This window comes from Eretmochelys imbricata, chromosome 14, assembly GCF_965152235.1.
Source record: "Eretmochelys imbricata isolate rEreImb1 chromosome 14, rEreImb1.hap1, whole genome shotgun sequence".
NCBI classification, from domain to species: Eukaryota; Metazoa; Chordata; order Testudines; family Cheloniidae; genus Eretmochelys; species Eretmochelys imbricata.
Genome location: NC_135585.1, coordinates 40,925,429 through 40,939,418, shown reverse-complemented (window position 1 = coordinate 40,939,418; position 13,990 = coordinate 40,925,429). Strand labels below are relative to the sequence as shown.

General features: G+C 44.6%; 1 pseudogene; it reads left to right on the top strand.

Annotated features, from left to right (window-relative positions):
- Positions 1–1,252: 1,252 nt before the first annotated feature.
- LOC144274038 (olfactory receptor 10A7-like) lies at positions 1,253–8,133 on the top strand (annotated as a pseudogene).
- Positions 8,134–13,990: the final 5,857 nt, after the last annotated feature.

Below are 13,990 nucleotides of genomic sequence, written 5' to 3'. Positions count from 1 at the left end.
AGTGCGGGGCCAGGGCAGGCAAGGAGTCTTCCTTAGCCCTGCTGCGTGCCGCTGCCGCCCCGTAGCTGCTCAAGGTAAGCGGCGCAGGGCTGGAACCCTCACCCCAAAGCCCTCCTGCATGCCTCACTCCAACCCCCTGCCCTGAGCCCACTCCTGCACTCCTCACCCCAACCCCCTGCCCTGAGCCCCCTTCTGCACTCTGCACCCCCTCATGCACCCCAACCCCCTGCCCTGAGCCCCCTCCTGCACCCCAACCCTTTGCCCTGAGCCCTTCCTCCACACCGCACTCCCTCCCAGACCCCACACTCCCTCCCACACCCCAACCCCCTGCCCCAGCCCTACATTCATGGCCATGCATGCAATTTCCCAACCCAGATGTGGCCCTTGAGCCATAAATTTGCCCACCCCTGCTTTAGATTCGCCAAGCAGGGCAGAAAACTCTGTGCTGATTAGATGGAATTCTAGGGGTAAATCAGCCTAGCTCCGTTTTACTTCAAAGCAGCTTTGCTGATCTGCACCACTTGGGGACCTGCATAGTGTGTCAGTTAGAATATAGTGTAGTCAATCTGTTCCTTATGAATTACCAAGTCAGAAACTGTGCATCCTTCTTGGAGTGGGAGGGAAGGTGGGATGGTTAAAGGAATGTGAAAGAGGATAGAATTTAAACAAGCAACTTGGGTCCAAGTGAAACCTATCCATTGGTCTACTGGTCTATCTATCTATTGGTCTATCTGTATTTCTACTGGTCTGCCTATGTGTCTGTCTGTCTTTCTGTTGGTCTATCTGTCTAACTGAGGGGCCCTTTCCAGGCAGTCCTGACTGCTCACACAGAAATTATGAACTTTTTGGGGTGATTCTTTCTCTTGAGACATTTTTTCCAATTTTCTGGCCACATCAAGAATATGGAAATGCCAGTCAACCCACACAGGGATTTTGGAAGGACTCTCCCTGAGATTTGAACTTGGTGACATGAAGAGAGAATTTGCTCCTATGACTTTTGGGGAAGATTTTCAAAGGCACATGTGGCATTCAGGCTCCCAGACACTTTAAAATATTTAGGTGCCTAACCCCCCTAGAAATCGATGTGGGTTAGCCACTCACATACCTTTGGGGATGTGGGCCACAACTCCTATTGAATGTCCTCGGGAATTGAGTCCATAACTTCCATGTGTGCCTTTGAACATCTCCTCCTTAGTTCCTTAAATGGGTCATTCCTTCACATGTTATCTAGATATTTATTGTCCCCCCACAGATGAAATATGCAGAAGAATCAAGATGGGGGAACCTCACTGTGGTGACTGAATTCACTCTACTGGGATTGTCCAACCACCGCGAGCTGGGGGTACCTCTGTTCTGCATCTATCTGTTATTTTACACCATTACCCTGACTGGGAACATCCTTCTCATCACCATCACCATGGACCCAGCCTTTCACATCCCCATGTATTTCTTTCTCCGGGTCTTATCCTGCTACACCTCGGTCACTGTCCCCAAGATGCTGGTGAACTTCCTCTCAGAGGACAAGAACATTTCCTACATGGGCTGTGTTGTACAAATGGATTTCCTGCTCTTCCTTGGGGCCTCTGAGGGATTCCTTCTGGCCGCCATGGAGTATGACCACTTGTCAGGGTTCCCCCCCCAACCCACTCTGAACTCTGTGGTACAGATTTGGGGACCCACATGAAAGACCCTTTGTCTTTAGGACACTGAAAATCAATCAGGCTCTGGGACTGGCTCTGTCTGGGTCTCTGGGACTGGATCCACTACTGCTGTTGCAGATGTTGTCATGCAGTCTGGGTCCTTCACCTCTGACTGGGTCCTGGTAGAAGTTTCCGGAACAGAGCTAGGCGGGACGGCTTGTTTAGCCTGGCTGCGGGTGATCATTCCCACCATCTTGGCTAGTTTCACATGATTGGCCAAGTCTTCCCCCAACAGCGCGGAGATGGTATAATCATCATAGACTGCAAAAGTCCACGTTCCTGACCAGCCCTTGTACTGGACAGGCAACTTGGCTGTAGGCACATTGAAAGAGTTCAACTTGAGGGGTTGAATTGTCACTTGGATCTCTGGGTCAATTAAATTGGGGTCCACTGAGGAAGCATGGATAGCCGACACTTGTGCTCCAGTGTCCCTCCAAGCGGCGACCTTCTTCCCGCCCACACTCACAGTTTCCCTCCGCTCCAACGGTATCTGGGAGGTATCCTGGCCTGTGGACCTCTGGTGTTATTCAGGTGCAATGAACTGTAATCTGTTGCGGTTCATGGGGCACTTGGCCTTTACATGCCCCGGCTCGTTACATTTAAAACATCGTCCAGCTGACGGGTCACTGGGGCGAGGTGGGTTGCTGGAGAATGGTGTGGCTGGATGATAAGGTGTCTGGAGTATTCCTTGGTGTATAGTTGGGACCTTGGGCTGCCTCCAGTAGTAGGGTGTGGTCTGAGGTTGTTCCTTCTGGCATCCGCTCCAACTGCGACCACGGCTGTTCCTCTCTCCTCCTTCCACCCATTTTGTTCTGGCTTGCCCCGCCTCTCTGGAGGTCTGGGACTGCTCGTATCGATCAGCATAAGAAGCAAGACTTTCTGCTGAGTCCATTTCCTTATCCCATAAACATTGTTTTATTTCTTCCTTGGATATATTCAGGAATTGCTCCTGAGCTATCAAATCACACATTCCGTCAAAGCTAGTGACACCCCTTCCTTTCACCCATTTCTCTAACAGATCCTTCATCTGGTTTAGATAAGCCACATTACTTAGTCCAGGCCCTCTCTTAAGGATTCAAAATTTTACTCTGTACGTTTCAGATGTAATTTGAAATTACTTTAAAACAAATCCTTGATCTTATTATAGTCAGAAACCTCATCAATAGGCAACTTATTGAATATGTCCAGAGCTCATCCAGTTAATTTTGCGACCAATGTGGTCATCTTGTGAGCTTCAGGAATTTTAAGGAGAGTGTTAGAGAGAGAGTTAGAAATAAAACAAACAAACAAACAAACAAAAAACTTGGCTTGTCAAAAAAAAAATATATATATATAGGTTGTGCTGTAACCGGATACCTATGTTGTCTGATAGTGATTGTCAGCCTACAGAAAAATCCTTAAAAAAAACCCTAACACCAAGGTGCCGCAAGTACTCCTTTTCTTTTTGCAAAACCCCTCTAGTTGCTCTTAGGTAAAAAACAACTTCAGGTCTGTGAAGACTTGTGAATTTCCCTGCAGGAGGTTAACTACCCTGCCTTTAGGTAAAGAAAACTCCAGCTCACAAAAGACAATTCCCTTTTGTCTCTGCTCTGACCCTCAAGCAGAGAGAAAAAAAACTCTAACTGCTTTCAGCTTAAAACCTGCTTTCTGGCAGCCCAAAGGAAAAAAAAATATTTCCTTTTAAAAAATCTGTGCTTGTGGTTCAAAAAATCTCAAAATGATTTTAAGTTAATCCCACCGCTCTGCCACCGTGTCAAGGTTCCTTCCCCACTCTGAACTCTCGGGTACAGATGTGGGGACCTGCATGAACAACCCCCTAAGCTTATTTTTACGAGCTTAGGTTAAAACTTCCCCAAGGTACAAACTATTTTACCTTTTGCCCTGGGACTTTTTTGCTGCCACCACCAAGCGTATAATTGGGAAAGAGCCCGCTTGGAAACGTCTTTCCTGTCAAAATCCTCCCAAACCCTACACCCCCTTTCCTGGGGAAGGCTTGATAAAAATCCTCACCAATTTGCATAGGTGAACACAGACCCAAACCCTTGGATCTTAAGAACAATGAAAAAGCAATCCGTTCTTAAAGGAAGAATTTTAATGGAAGAAAAAGTAAAAGAATCACCTCTGTAAAATCAGGATGGTAAATACCTTACAGGATAATCAGATTCAAAACATAGAGAATCCCTCAAGGCAAAACCTGAAGTGACAAAAAGACACAGAAAAAAAGAGGAATATACATTCCATTCAGCACAACTTATTTTCTCCGCCATTTAAACAAAACAGAATCTAACGCATATCTAACTAGATTGCTTATTAGCCCTTTACAGGAGATCTGACCTGCATTCCTGCTCTGGTCCCGGCAAAAACAACACAGACCGAGAGAACCTATGTTTCTCCCCCACTGCAGCTTTGAAAGTATCTTGTCTCCTCACTGGTCATTTTGGTCAGGTGCCAGCGAGGTTATCTTAGCTTCTTAACCCTTTACAGGTGAAAGGGTTTTTCCTCTGGCCAGGAGGGATTGTAAAGGTGCTGACCCTTCCCTTTATATTTATGACAGCTGCCTATTGGGATGTACAATAGCATCTAAGCAGGTTAAGCTACTCATTCCCACTGAATGACCACGGGACTTAGCCACTGAGCTTATTTAGGAGCATTGATAAATCCCCATAGGTGCCTATCTCCATCTTTGTGATCCTGGTGCACAGATAACACAGAAGCTGGGCTGGAATCAGGGAATGCTGGGGGAGATCATAGGCCCCATGCTATGTGAGGGTCGGACTGGAGGGACAGAATGGCTCTTTTGCCTTCATCAGCTAGGCATCTCTGCACTTACTCCCTGGAGCCCTGCACAGCTCAGCAGCAGAGGCCCAGAGGCGAGTCCCACCCGCCCTTAGGAAATAGACATGAATAAATTACCTTCCTGCAGCATCAGTCCTTTAATGCCAGTGATGCCCAACACCAGCTACACGCAGCTCATCTGCAGAGAGCAACAGGAATGAGTCTAGTTCTGGCAGTGCAGTCTCAAAATGAAGGGGGAAAGAATTCTCAGATGCATGTGCTTTTCGCTTCTAGATTCTGGTACATAGATAGATATTGACCAAAGAATCGTAGTGCTGGATGACTGATTGGATCATGCATTGGGGAAAAAATCCACAAAGATCAGCACAGTAAGTTTGCTTTTTCAATTAACTGGGTTTGGGGATGAACATAGAGGGAAATTTAAGAGGATAAATATGAATTACGATCTGAACTCGTTAAGACTTTTACTCTCAAATTAATCAGATGCCTACTGCTGATTGGAATTTTCCCATCCTTCAGGAAAATTTTGACTTTTCACTGAAAACCCCAAATACATTTCCCCTCCCCCCTCAGTTTTTGGCAAATGAAAACTTTCTGCTGAAAAGTGAATTTTTTTAATCAAAAAACCAAAAATGTTTGTGTTTTGAGTTTTCAGTTTCTTTAGTGAACAATCCAAAATGTTTGGAGAAAAGCAGACAGATTCTGAGATTTGTTGTTGTTTAGCTGAAAACCCAGTCTCTATTAAAAAGAACACAGCTGAAAATTTCCAACCAGCCTTAAACTTCAAATAAATTGGAGAACATTAATATTGCCTGATAAACCCTTAATTTCAAACCATTATTCTATTGCATCTGTGTGATTCTGTGTGATACTCTTTCAAATGAATAGCTGCGTGGAGGTAACAGCTGAATAACCAGTAAAGTTGACAGCTCACAGACTCTGTTTTGTACAGACTAGCCCCTTTCAACCCTGGGTTAGAGTTGAGCCAAGCAGACAACCACTGTCTATCCTGACCCGTTCAAGGACAGACGGGAGCTCACTGCGAATAGAAGTCAGGGCTCCTGTCCTTGCTTCACACTGCTGCTGGCTGAGTATACTCGGTGTCAATGGGTGTGCAGACTTACACATAACGAGACATGGGGCTATGTTTCCAAAGGTATTTTGGCACCTAGTGGCACTTTCAGAAGCACCTAGGAGCTTATAACTCGTTGATTTCAAGGGGTGTTGCGGGCCCTGATGCTTTTGAGAATCTCACTAGGTGCATCAATACCTTTAAAAATCTGCCCCACAGCCCCTCTCTGAAGGCCCTTACAGTCCTAGTAGACACAGCAGAGAAATGGAGGGAGGGGAAACTGAGGCAGAAAGAGGGGAAATGACTGGCCCAAGGTCACACAGCAGGTCACTGGCAGAGACAAGAATAGAGCCCAGGTGTCCTGGCAACCCCTGCACCGCACACACAGAGTAAACAATACAACACAGTGATGATGGAGGGATACTCTTTGTCCATTGTTACACGCCGGCCGAATTTCCGCTGGGAGTTGGTGCCATAAATCAATTTGGAAGCAGGAAGCTGGCCGTCTAGGCAGAGAGCTTGGGGTAGAAAAATCACAGATGAGCTGCTACTTAGAAGGCTGTGTGTGTCTACGTGGGAATCAGGCTGTGTTTAACAAGCAACATCGTGGGCCAAATCGTCAGATGGGGTAAAGTAATGAAGCTCTATTGACTTTAAAGGATCTGACCCAATTTACAATAGTGTGATAACATGACTGACTGATTGTCAGAGGTGAGGAGCACTACCAACACCAACTCATTGTAAGTGACGAGTTCTGTGCACCTTTGACATTCATATAATGAGATATTAGAGAAAGAGGAATCAGGGCAATTCCCTCTGTTGCTCTAATCCTGACCATGGTCCTTCTCATTCCCCCTGCAGCCATCACACAGTGTACTGAGGAAGAAAATGTGCAACCAAACCACCATGACCGAATTCCTTCTCCTGGGGTTCTCTGATGTTCCAGAACTGCAGATTTTATATTTTGTGGTGTTTCTAGTGCTTTACCTGATATCCCTACTGGGGAACCTTCTCATCATCACAGCCATAGCCCTAGACCGACACCTTCACATCCCCATGTACTTCTTCCTGATGAATCTGTCCATCCTAGACCTTGGCTCCATCTCTGTCACCATCTCCAAATCCATGGCCAACTCCCTCATGAACACAAGATCGATTTCTTATTCTGGATGCGTTGCCCAAGTCTTTCTTGTCGTCTTCTTCGCTTCAGCAGATTTTGCTATACTGACCATCATGGCGTACGATCGATATGTCACCATCTGTCAACCCCTGCACTACGAGACAGCTATGAACAGAAGAGCTTGTGTCCAAATGGCAGCCAGTGCCTGGACCAATGTTCTTCTCTACTCTGCAGTGCACACTGGAAAAACCTTTGCAATATCCTTCTGTGGAGGCAACATGGTGCATCAGTTCTTCTGTGGTGTCCCCCAGCTACCCTTTGTCTTTAGGACACTGACAATCAATCAGGTTCTTCAAAGAAAAACTTTATTGATAAAGAAAAAAGTAAAAGAATCACACCTGCAAAATCAGGATGGAAGGTAACTTTACAGGGTAATACAAAGATTTAAAACACAGAGGATTCCCCATTGGGCTGAGCTTGAAAGTTACAAAAACAGGAATAAAACTACCTTTCTAGCAGAGGAAAATTCACAAGCCAAAACAAAAGAGAACCTAATGCAATTTCTTGCCTTATCTACAATTTCTGTAATTTTAGATGGATTCTTCCAGGTATATTTTCAAGAGATGTTGTACCTGCTTGGTCTCTCCCTCCATCCGGAGAGGGAACAAAACAAAGAGAGCCACAAACAAGCCCTCTCTCCCCCCGCCCCAGATTTGAAAGTATCTTCTTTTCTCATTGGTCCTTCTGGTCAGATGCCAACTAGGTGATTTGAGCTACTTAACCCCTTACAGGTAAAGCGATTCAGTACAGCCACCAAGGAGGGATTTTGTGCTACGCTTTCTTTATATTTATGACACTGCTATGTGGCCATATGCAACCTACTGAGGTACAGGCTCATCATGAACAGGATGGTCTGCCTTTCGTTGGCAGTTCTCTCATAGTTCAGTGGTAATGTGGTGTCCCTAGAACAGACAGTCCTTGGTTTCACCTTGCCATTTTGTGTATCCAATAAGATTAACTATTTCTTCTGTGACATTCCCCCATTGATTAAGCTTTCTTGCATTGACACCTTTCAGTATGAAATACAGTTGTTTACAGCTGCTATACTGGTTATCTTCATGCCATTTACTCTCATCCTTGTGTCCTACATCTTTATTATCTCCACCATCTTAAAGATGGCATTGGCTGAAGGCAGACACAAAGCCTTCTCCACCTGTTTCTCTCACCTCATTGTGGTGACACTGTATTATGGGAGCAGCAGCCTGATCTATTTAAGACCCATTAACTTACCAGACAGCAACAAAGTGCTATCTCTGATCTACAGAACTGTAACACCCACCTTGAACTGCTTTATTTACAGCCTGAGGAAGAAGGAGGTGAAAGAGTCTCTGAGGAGAATATTGCGGGACATGATGAAGAGAAAAATATTTTCTCATAGAAAGTAATTTGGGTACACATCTTTTTTCTGATGTCAGTTACACAACTGTGCAAATCTGGAGTAGCTCCTTTGAAGTCAATGGCATTCAATGCTATGGTTGAACTAGTGTCCAAAAACTGCAAAAAGAAACACATAAAATGTTACCCTTCTGTCAACTTTTTGTGTGCATTGGAATTAGAAAGTTTGGGCAAAAAAAGCCATCAAAGTTTCAGAAATAATGATCATCTCTGTAGCTGATTGAAACACTGAAAAAATCACATGTGTATATGATTGTCTTCTAGATACCTGTATTTATTGGGAAGGGCTTGCATGGATCTGGGAAGGGCATGTGGACAGCATCACGTCTCGGTTCATTGCCCTTTTAGGGTTAATGTTGTCCAAATGCTATTCATTTAATCATGAATGTCTGGTTGACTCTGGCAAGGCAAGCTGGTGGTTCAGTCATTCCTTCATGGGACAGGTGTCTATATCTGAGGAAAGTTCCTCCAAATTTTCATTCATCTCTGCCCTGCTTGGCCAAGGTCTGAAAGAAACCATGGAGTATGATGGCATGAATCTCCATGGCCTTGCAGCTTCTGTAGTCGATTACACTTGCAGAAAGCAATTACAGAGCTGATGTAAAATGCTAGCAGAGCAGAATGATAGTGCCTGATTCTTCTCTGACTGACACCAGTGTCAATCAGAAGGGACTGCACGGCCAACAGAGGCATAAGCTCAGTACCAATGCGGACACAAGAACAAATGGATATAAATTGGCCATCAGGAAGTTTAGACTTGAAATTAGACGAAGGTTTCTAACCATCAGAGGAGTGAAGTTCTGGAACAGCCTTCCAAGGGAAGCAGTGGGGGCAAAAGACCTATCTGGCTTCAAGATTAAACTGAATAAGTTTATGGAGGAGAGGGTATGATGGGATAACATGATGTTGGCAATTAATTGATCATGAACTTCTCATGGTAAATAGGCCCAATGGCCTGTGATGGAATGTTAGATGGGGTGGGATCTGAGTTACTACCGAGAATTCTTTCCTGGGTATCTGGCTGGTGAGTCTTACCCACATGCTCAGGGTAAAGCTGATTGCCATATTTGGAGTCGGGAAGGAATTTTCCTCCAGGGCAGATTGGCAGAGGCCCTGGGGGTTTTTCACCTTTCTCTGCAGCATGGGGCATGAGTCGCTTGCTGGAGGATTCTCTGTACTTTGAAGTCTTTTAAACCATGATCTGAGGACTTCAATAGCTCAGACATAGGTGAGAGGTTTATTGCAGGAGTGAGTGGGTGAGATTTGGTGGCCTGCATTGTGCAGGAGTTCAGACTAGATGATCATAATGGTCTCTTCTGACCTTAATATCTATGAGTTTATGAGGAAATAGGTCCTGAGCATTTATATTCTCATTCAGAGGTGTGAATGATTGCACAAATTGCACGGAAGTGGACATTCATACTTCCCTCTCCTTCCTCGAACTGGCTCATATAAAGTAGGCCAGTTGGCTGGTTGTTCTCCAATTTCTCCATTCTAGGTACACTACAAAAAAGACTTTTTCTCAGGGAACCTTTGGCCAACTCCTGAGTCTCTCAATCCTATTAGGGAAGGAGCCAAAGCCCAATGAAGTCAATGGGGAGACTCCCATTGAAGTCAGTGAGCTTTGGACCAGGCCCAAATTCTTAAAGGGTGAAACTCACTGCTGTTCAGAAGATCAATACAAGACCTGTGCACCACCTGACTCCCAGTTAAGTCCTCAAAATATGTCTGAAGTGTTGTGTAGACCTAATGCTGGCACTCTGGGGAGGGTAATATTTCACCCCAAATGATGCATTCTGAAGCACACTGAGAGCTCGGTGTAGAACACGTGGCTCACAAGCAACTCTTTGATTGTCACTGCACATGGGTCATGTTTAACTGAGATGATGCGGATCTGAGGTGGGCGGAGCATTGCTGAAGTGAACACTTGACCTGTTCTGTGAATGGTTAGAGGTTCCTTGTTCTTTCTGGGGATAATGTGAAAACTCTTGATGTTGAGTAGAGCTGGTGGGAAAATGAGGATTTTTCCTGTGGAAAATTGTGTGGGAAATATCCCCATTAGAAAGATTCCTGTCTGGAAATTCCAATTTTCCTGAAAGAAATTTTGAAACCATCGGAAAATATTATAGGAAAGCACTGGGTTTTTTCACACTTTCTTCCTGTTTCCAAACTATTTCCACTGAACACTGACTATTGTTAAGTGTTGAAAGCATTTTCTTTAACAGTGAAAGTATGCTTTATGTCTGACAGTAATATTTTCAACCCTTAATTTTTATTTTCCAAATGGCAAAAGTTAGAGGAAGGTCAAGAAGTAGGGCCTTTTCTCCCGCACTTTCTTACCATTTTCCAAATTTTGCCATTTGCAAAATATCCTGCTGGGGGGTGGCTCCTGGGCTGGGAATTTCCCAGGAGATGCAGGGGGCTGGGTGCCCAATGGACACTGGGAGCTGTGTGCCAGTCAGTGGGTGACGCTGAGACTGGAGTCTATCTATCTGTATGGCTGGCTGGTAATTTGATGTATTGTCATGTTTTTAAGCATGTTTTTAACATTTAATAAAATGTTCTTATTTGAATTTAAAATAAAAAGAAACAACAGTAACAACAATGATAATAATAATAATTATTAATCATAACAAAATCAGATTAGTTAGCACAACGTGATTTGGGGGCAAAATATTTTTTTCTTTATTTGTATGTTAAATTCCCACGCAACCATTTGTGGTGTTCTAGAAATGCTAAATAAGAATAATTTTCGGTTTGATCTTATTGATTACAAAATGGGGAAAATGATAACTATCTAGCCATGTGAAGATTAACACTTTGCTATTCTGACTGAACTTTCAACATACTAGCCATGATTCAGCACCCTGCTTTATGTCAGCACAATAGCTTTGATTTCAGGAGTTTCGATCAATGTGAACTGGAGTAACACACAAATATCTCAGAGCCATTCTGTAAAGGTCTCAATCAATAGGTCTGGTAGTAGCAGACCAGGGGAAAAGGAACTAAAATTCATAGTATATGAGTGGCTTCCTGCTTCAATGAATGAAGAAGACTCCGGTAACCTCTAGTTACCCAGGCTCAGATCCACAAAGGGACTTAGGCACCTCAAGACTAGATTTAGGCACTTTTAGGCACCACTGCAATCCACAAACACTCGCTCTGCTTCCATTTAACTCTGTAGGCACCTAAACTTACTTCTGGCCAGATTCTTAAAGGTATTTCGGTGCCTAGTGGGATTTTCAAAAGCCTCTAAGCACCTAACACCCATTGAAATCCCTACCTTTAAAAATACCTTTACAAATCTTGACCTAGGCACCTAAATTTGCACTGTAAACATTCCCAAAGTATCTTAATTTGTGTCTCTGGGCATGCGTCCTTGGAAGCCCCAGCATGATCCACAAACCTGTGAAGATGGGTTTCACCCAGCTTACCTCACCTGCGAAACCTTGTCCAGTCGGCAGGCTCTGAACACGTGTAACTCTACACAAAATGGCCAGAGGGACACAGGGGTGCTGGAATAGGGGGAGCCAGAGGGCCATGGCCCCATCACTTTTTACTGGCCTTAAGGGCAAGTGAGAGGCGGGAGGTGGCCAAGAAGAGCAAGCAAGGTGCAGGGCCTTCGGGAGAAGAGGTGGTGCCGGAGCAGGGCCTCGGGGGAAGGTGCAGGATGAGGGTGGAGCCTTGAGGGAAGGGGTCGTATGGAGGTGGGGACTTGGGGGAAGAGGCAGTGTGGGGCCGGGGCCTCAGAGAAGAGCAGTGTGGGGGCAGAGCCTTGGGGAAGAGGCGTTGCGGGGGCAGGGCCTCTGGTTGATCAGGAGAAGGAATTAGCAGAAGGACTTCCATCTCTCCAATGACTGACCTGACCACTGGGATACAGAGTCACTTTTGCTCACTCTGAGGCCCAGTGCATATTTAATTGTTTATATACAGTACAACAGCTTCAACAGGAGAGACTGGAAGAGCACCACATTTGGATATCCTTTAGTTAGGCTTGGCAGAATTCAATTTTTATTTTTTTGTAATTTCAGCGTATAATATCAGTGTGTACTTTTAAGCATTTTTTTCTATTTTTATCAGTTTTTGCATTTGAGTTTTAAGTATTGTTTTTTCCAGATTTTTATTGATTTAAACAATCAGAGGTGTGGGAAATTGTGCGGGTGAGTCACACAACAGAGCTCCTCAGACAATAATTCTTTAATGACAGGAGATGTTGGTTTTTAAAAGTTAAAGCTTGACAACCATTACAACACACACTGACAACATCACGTGTCAAAATATACAAGGCAAATATCCTTAAATCAAACTCTAATAAATTCTCAAGCAGCATTTTTCTTACTTTGCCTATCTGTAAATTTCTATTCTTAGCAACGGAAATATTTTTTTCATTCTTTTTTGTGTGTACTGTAAAGTTGATGTGTACGGGACATTTAGAGATACAAATCTAATCCTTCAAGCCTATCTTTTCCCCAATGGTTAGAGCATGTATCTAAAATGTAGAGAACCATTGTTCAATTCCCTTCTTCCTCTCAGGAAGAGGGGGAAATTGAACTGTGGGTCTCCCACATTCTTGGTGAGTGCCCTAAGCAGTGGGCTAAAGTTTATAAGAGAGGCCTTCTCCTCTCCCTGCCATTTGGTATGTGGTGGTATTTGTGTTGTGGGGGGTTTTGACTACTGTGGCAGTGAAGATGTGTTGGCAGGTTTTGCATCTGTTGTTATGGCAGAGGCTGGTGCTGCTTTGAGTTGGTGGCTCCTGGTGTGTGGGGAGCTTGCTTCTGATAATGAGGTTGGAGAGGTTGCAGGGGTGTGTTTGAAGGCCAGAGGAAGGGGTTCGAGAAAGATTTCATTCAGGATGTGGTCCCCAGTGAGTATGGGTTGTAATTGTTTCATGATACTTAAATTCATAAATCCGCTACACAGCACAAATCATGGCCTTAATTATTAACTTGTAACCTGTAAGTTGTAATGCTGTAAGTTTCACTGGTGATAGGGGACCGGTGAAAGTAAAGCGCTGGTTTGTGTACTCACTCAATTCCTCAGGCGTCAGAGAGTGTTTACACTACCAGCACTTCCATCCCCGATGAGAGCAGCGCTGTAGGGCAGCTATCCCAGAGCTGTAAGTTTCACTGCAAAAAGTCATTAACAAGAGTAGACAGTCCAGCGGTTTTAACGCAAAAAAGAGACTTTTTGCCCTTTAAATAGTAAGTGTAGACATACCCCAACCCTTTTTGTCCTGTGACTGGAGAGGTGTTAACTGCCCACTTCACCTTGAATAGCCTCTTGCAATGTGTTAAGGCCTTATCTGTTCCACATTTGTATGCAGCTGTGACATGCCGAGTACCTGTCCCCGATCTCAAGAAGACCTTGTGTAAATTCAAAAGCTTGTCTCTTTCACCAGCATAAGCTGGACCAATAAACGATATTACCTCACCTACCTTGTCTCTCTAATATCCTGGGGAAAAACACAGCTAAAACAACACTGCAAACATCGTATACCTCGCGTAGACCTGCTGCACTATAGGGAACTTCATCAGGAATAAACCCCTTAAGTCCCCACTGACATCAGTGGAGTTCAGTTCAGGGTGGGCTGGACATGCTCTGCCCATGTCGCAGTGCAGCTCCTTTAGCTCACTTTACCCCAGGCAGATCCAGGTCCATCCAGACCACGCCTTATGAGTCAGCGAATACCTGGCGCTGCAATCATTACTTAGAAACTGGCCCTTCCGCACACCAGGGGTCTCACTGTAGGTAATAGAACAGCTTGAATAATTCAGGGCTCCCACGTGCGCTGTGGTTTGCTATATTACACCACTTGATGAGCTCCCATTATATCCATTTTATTGCAAC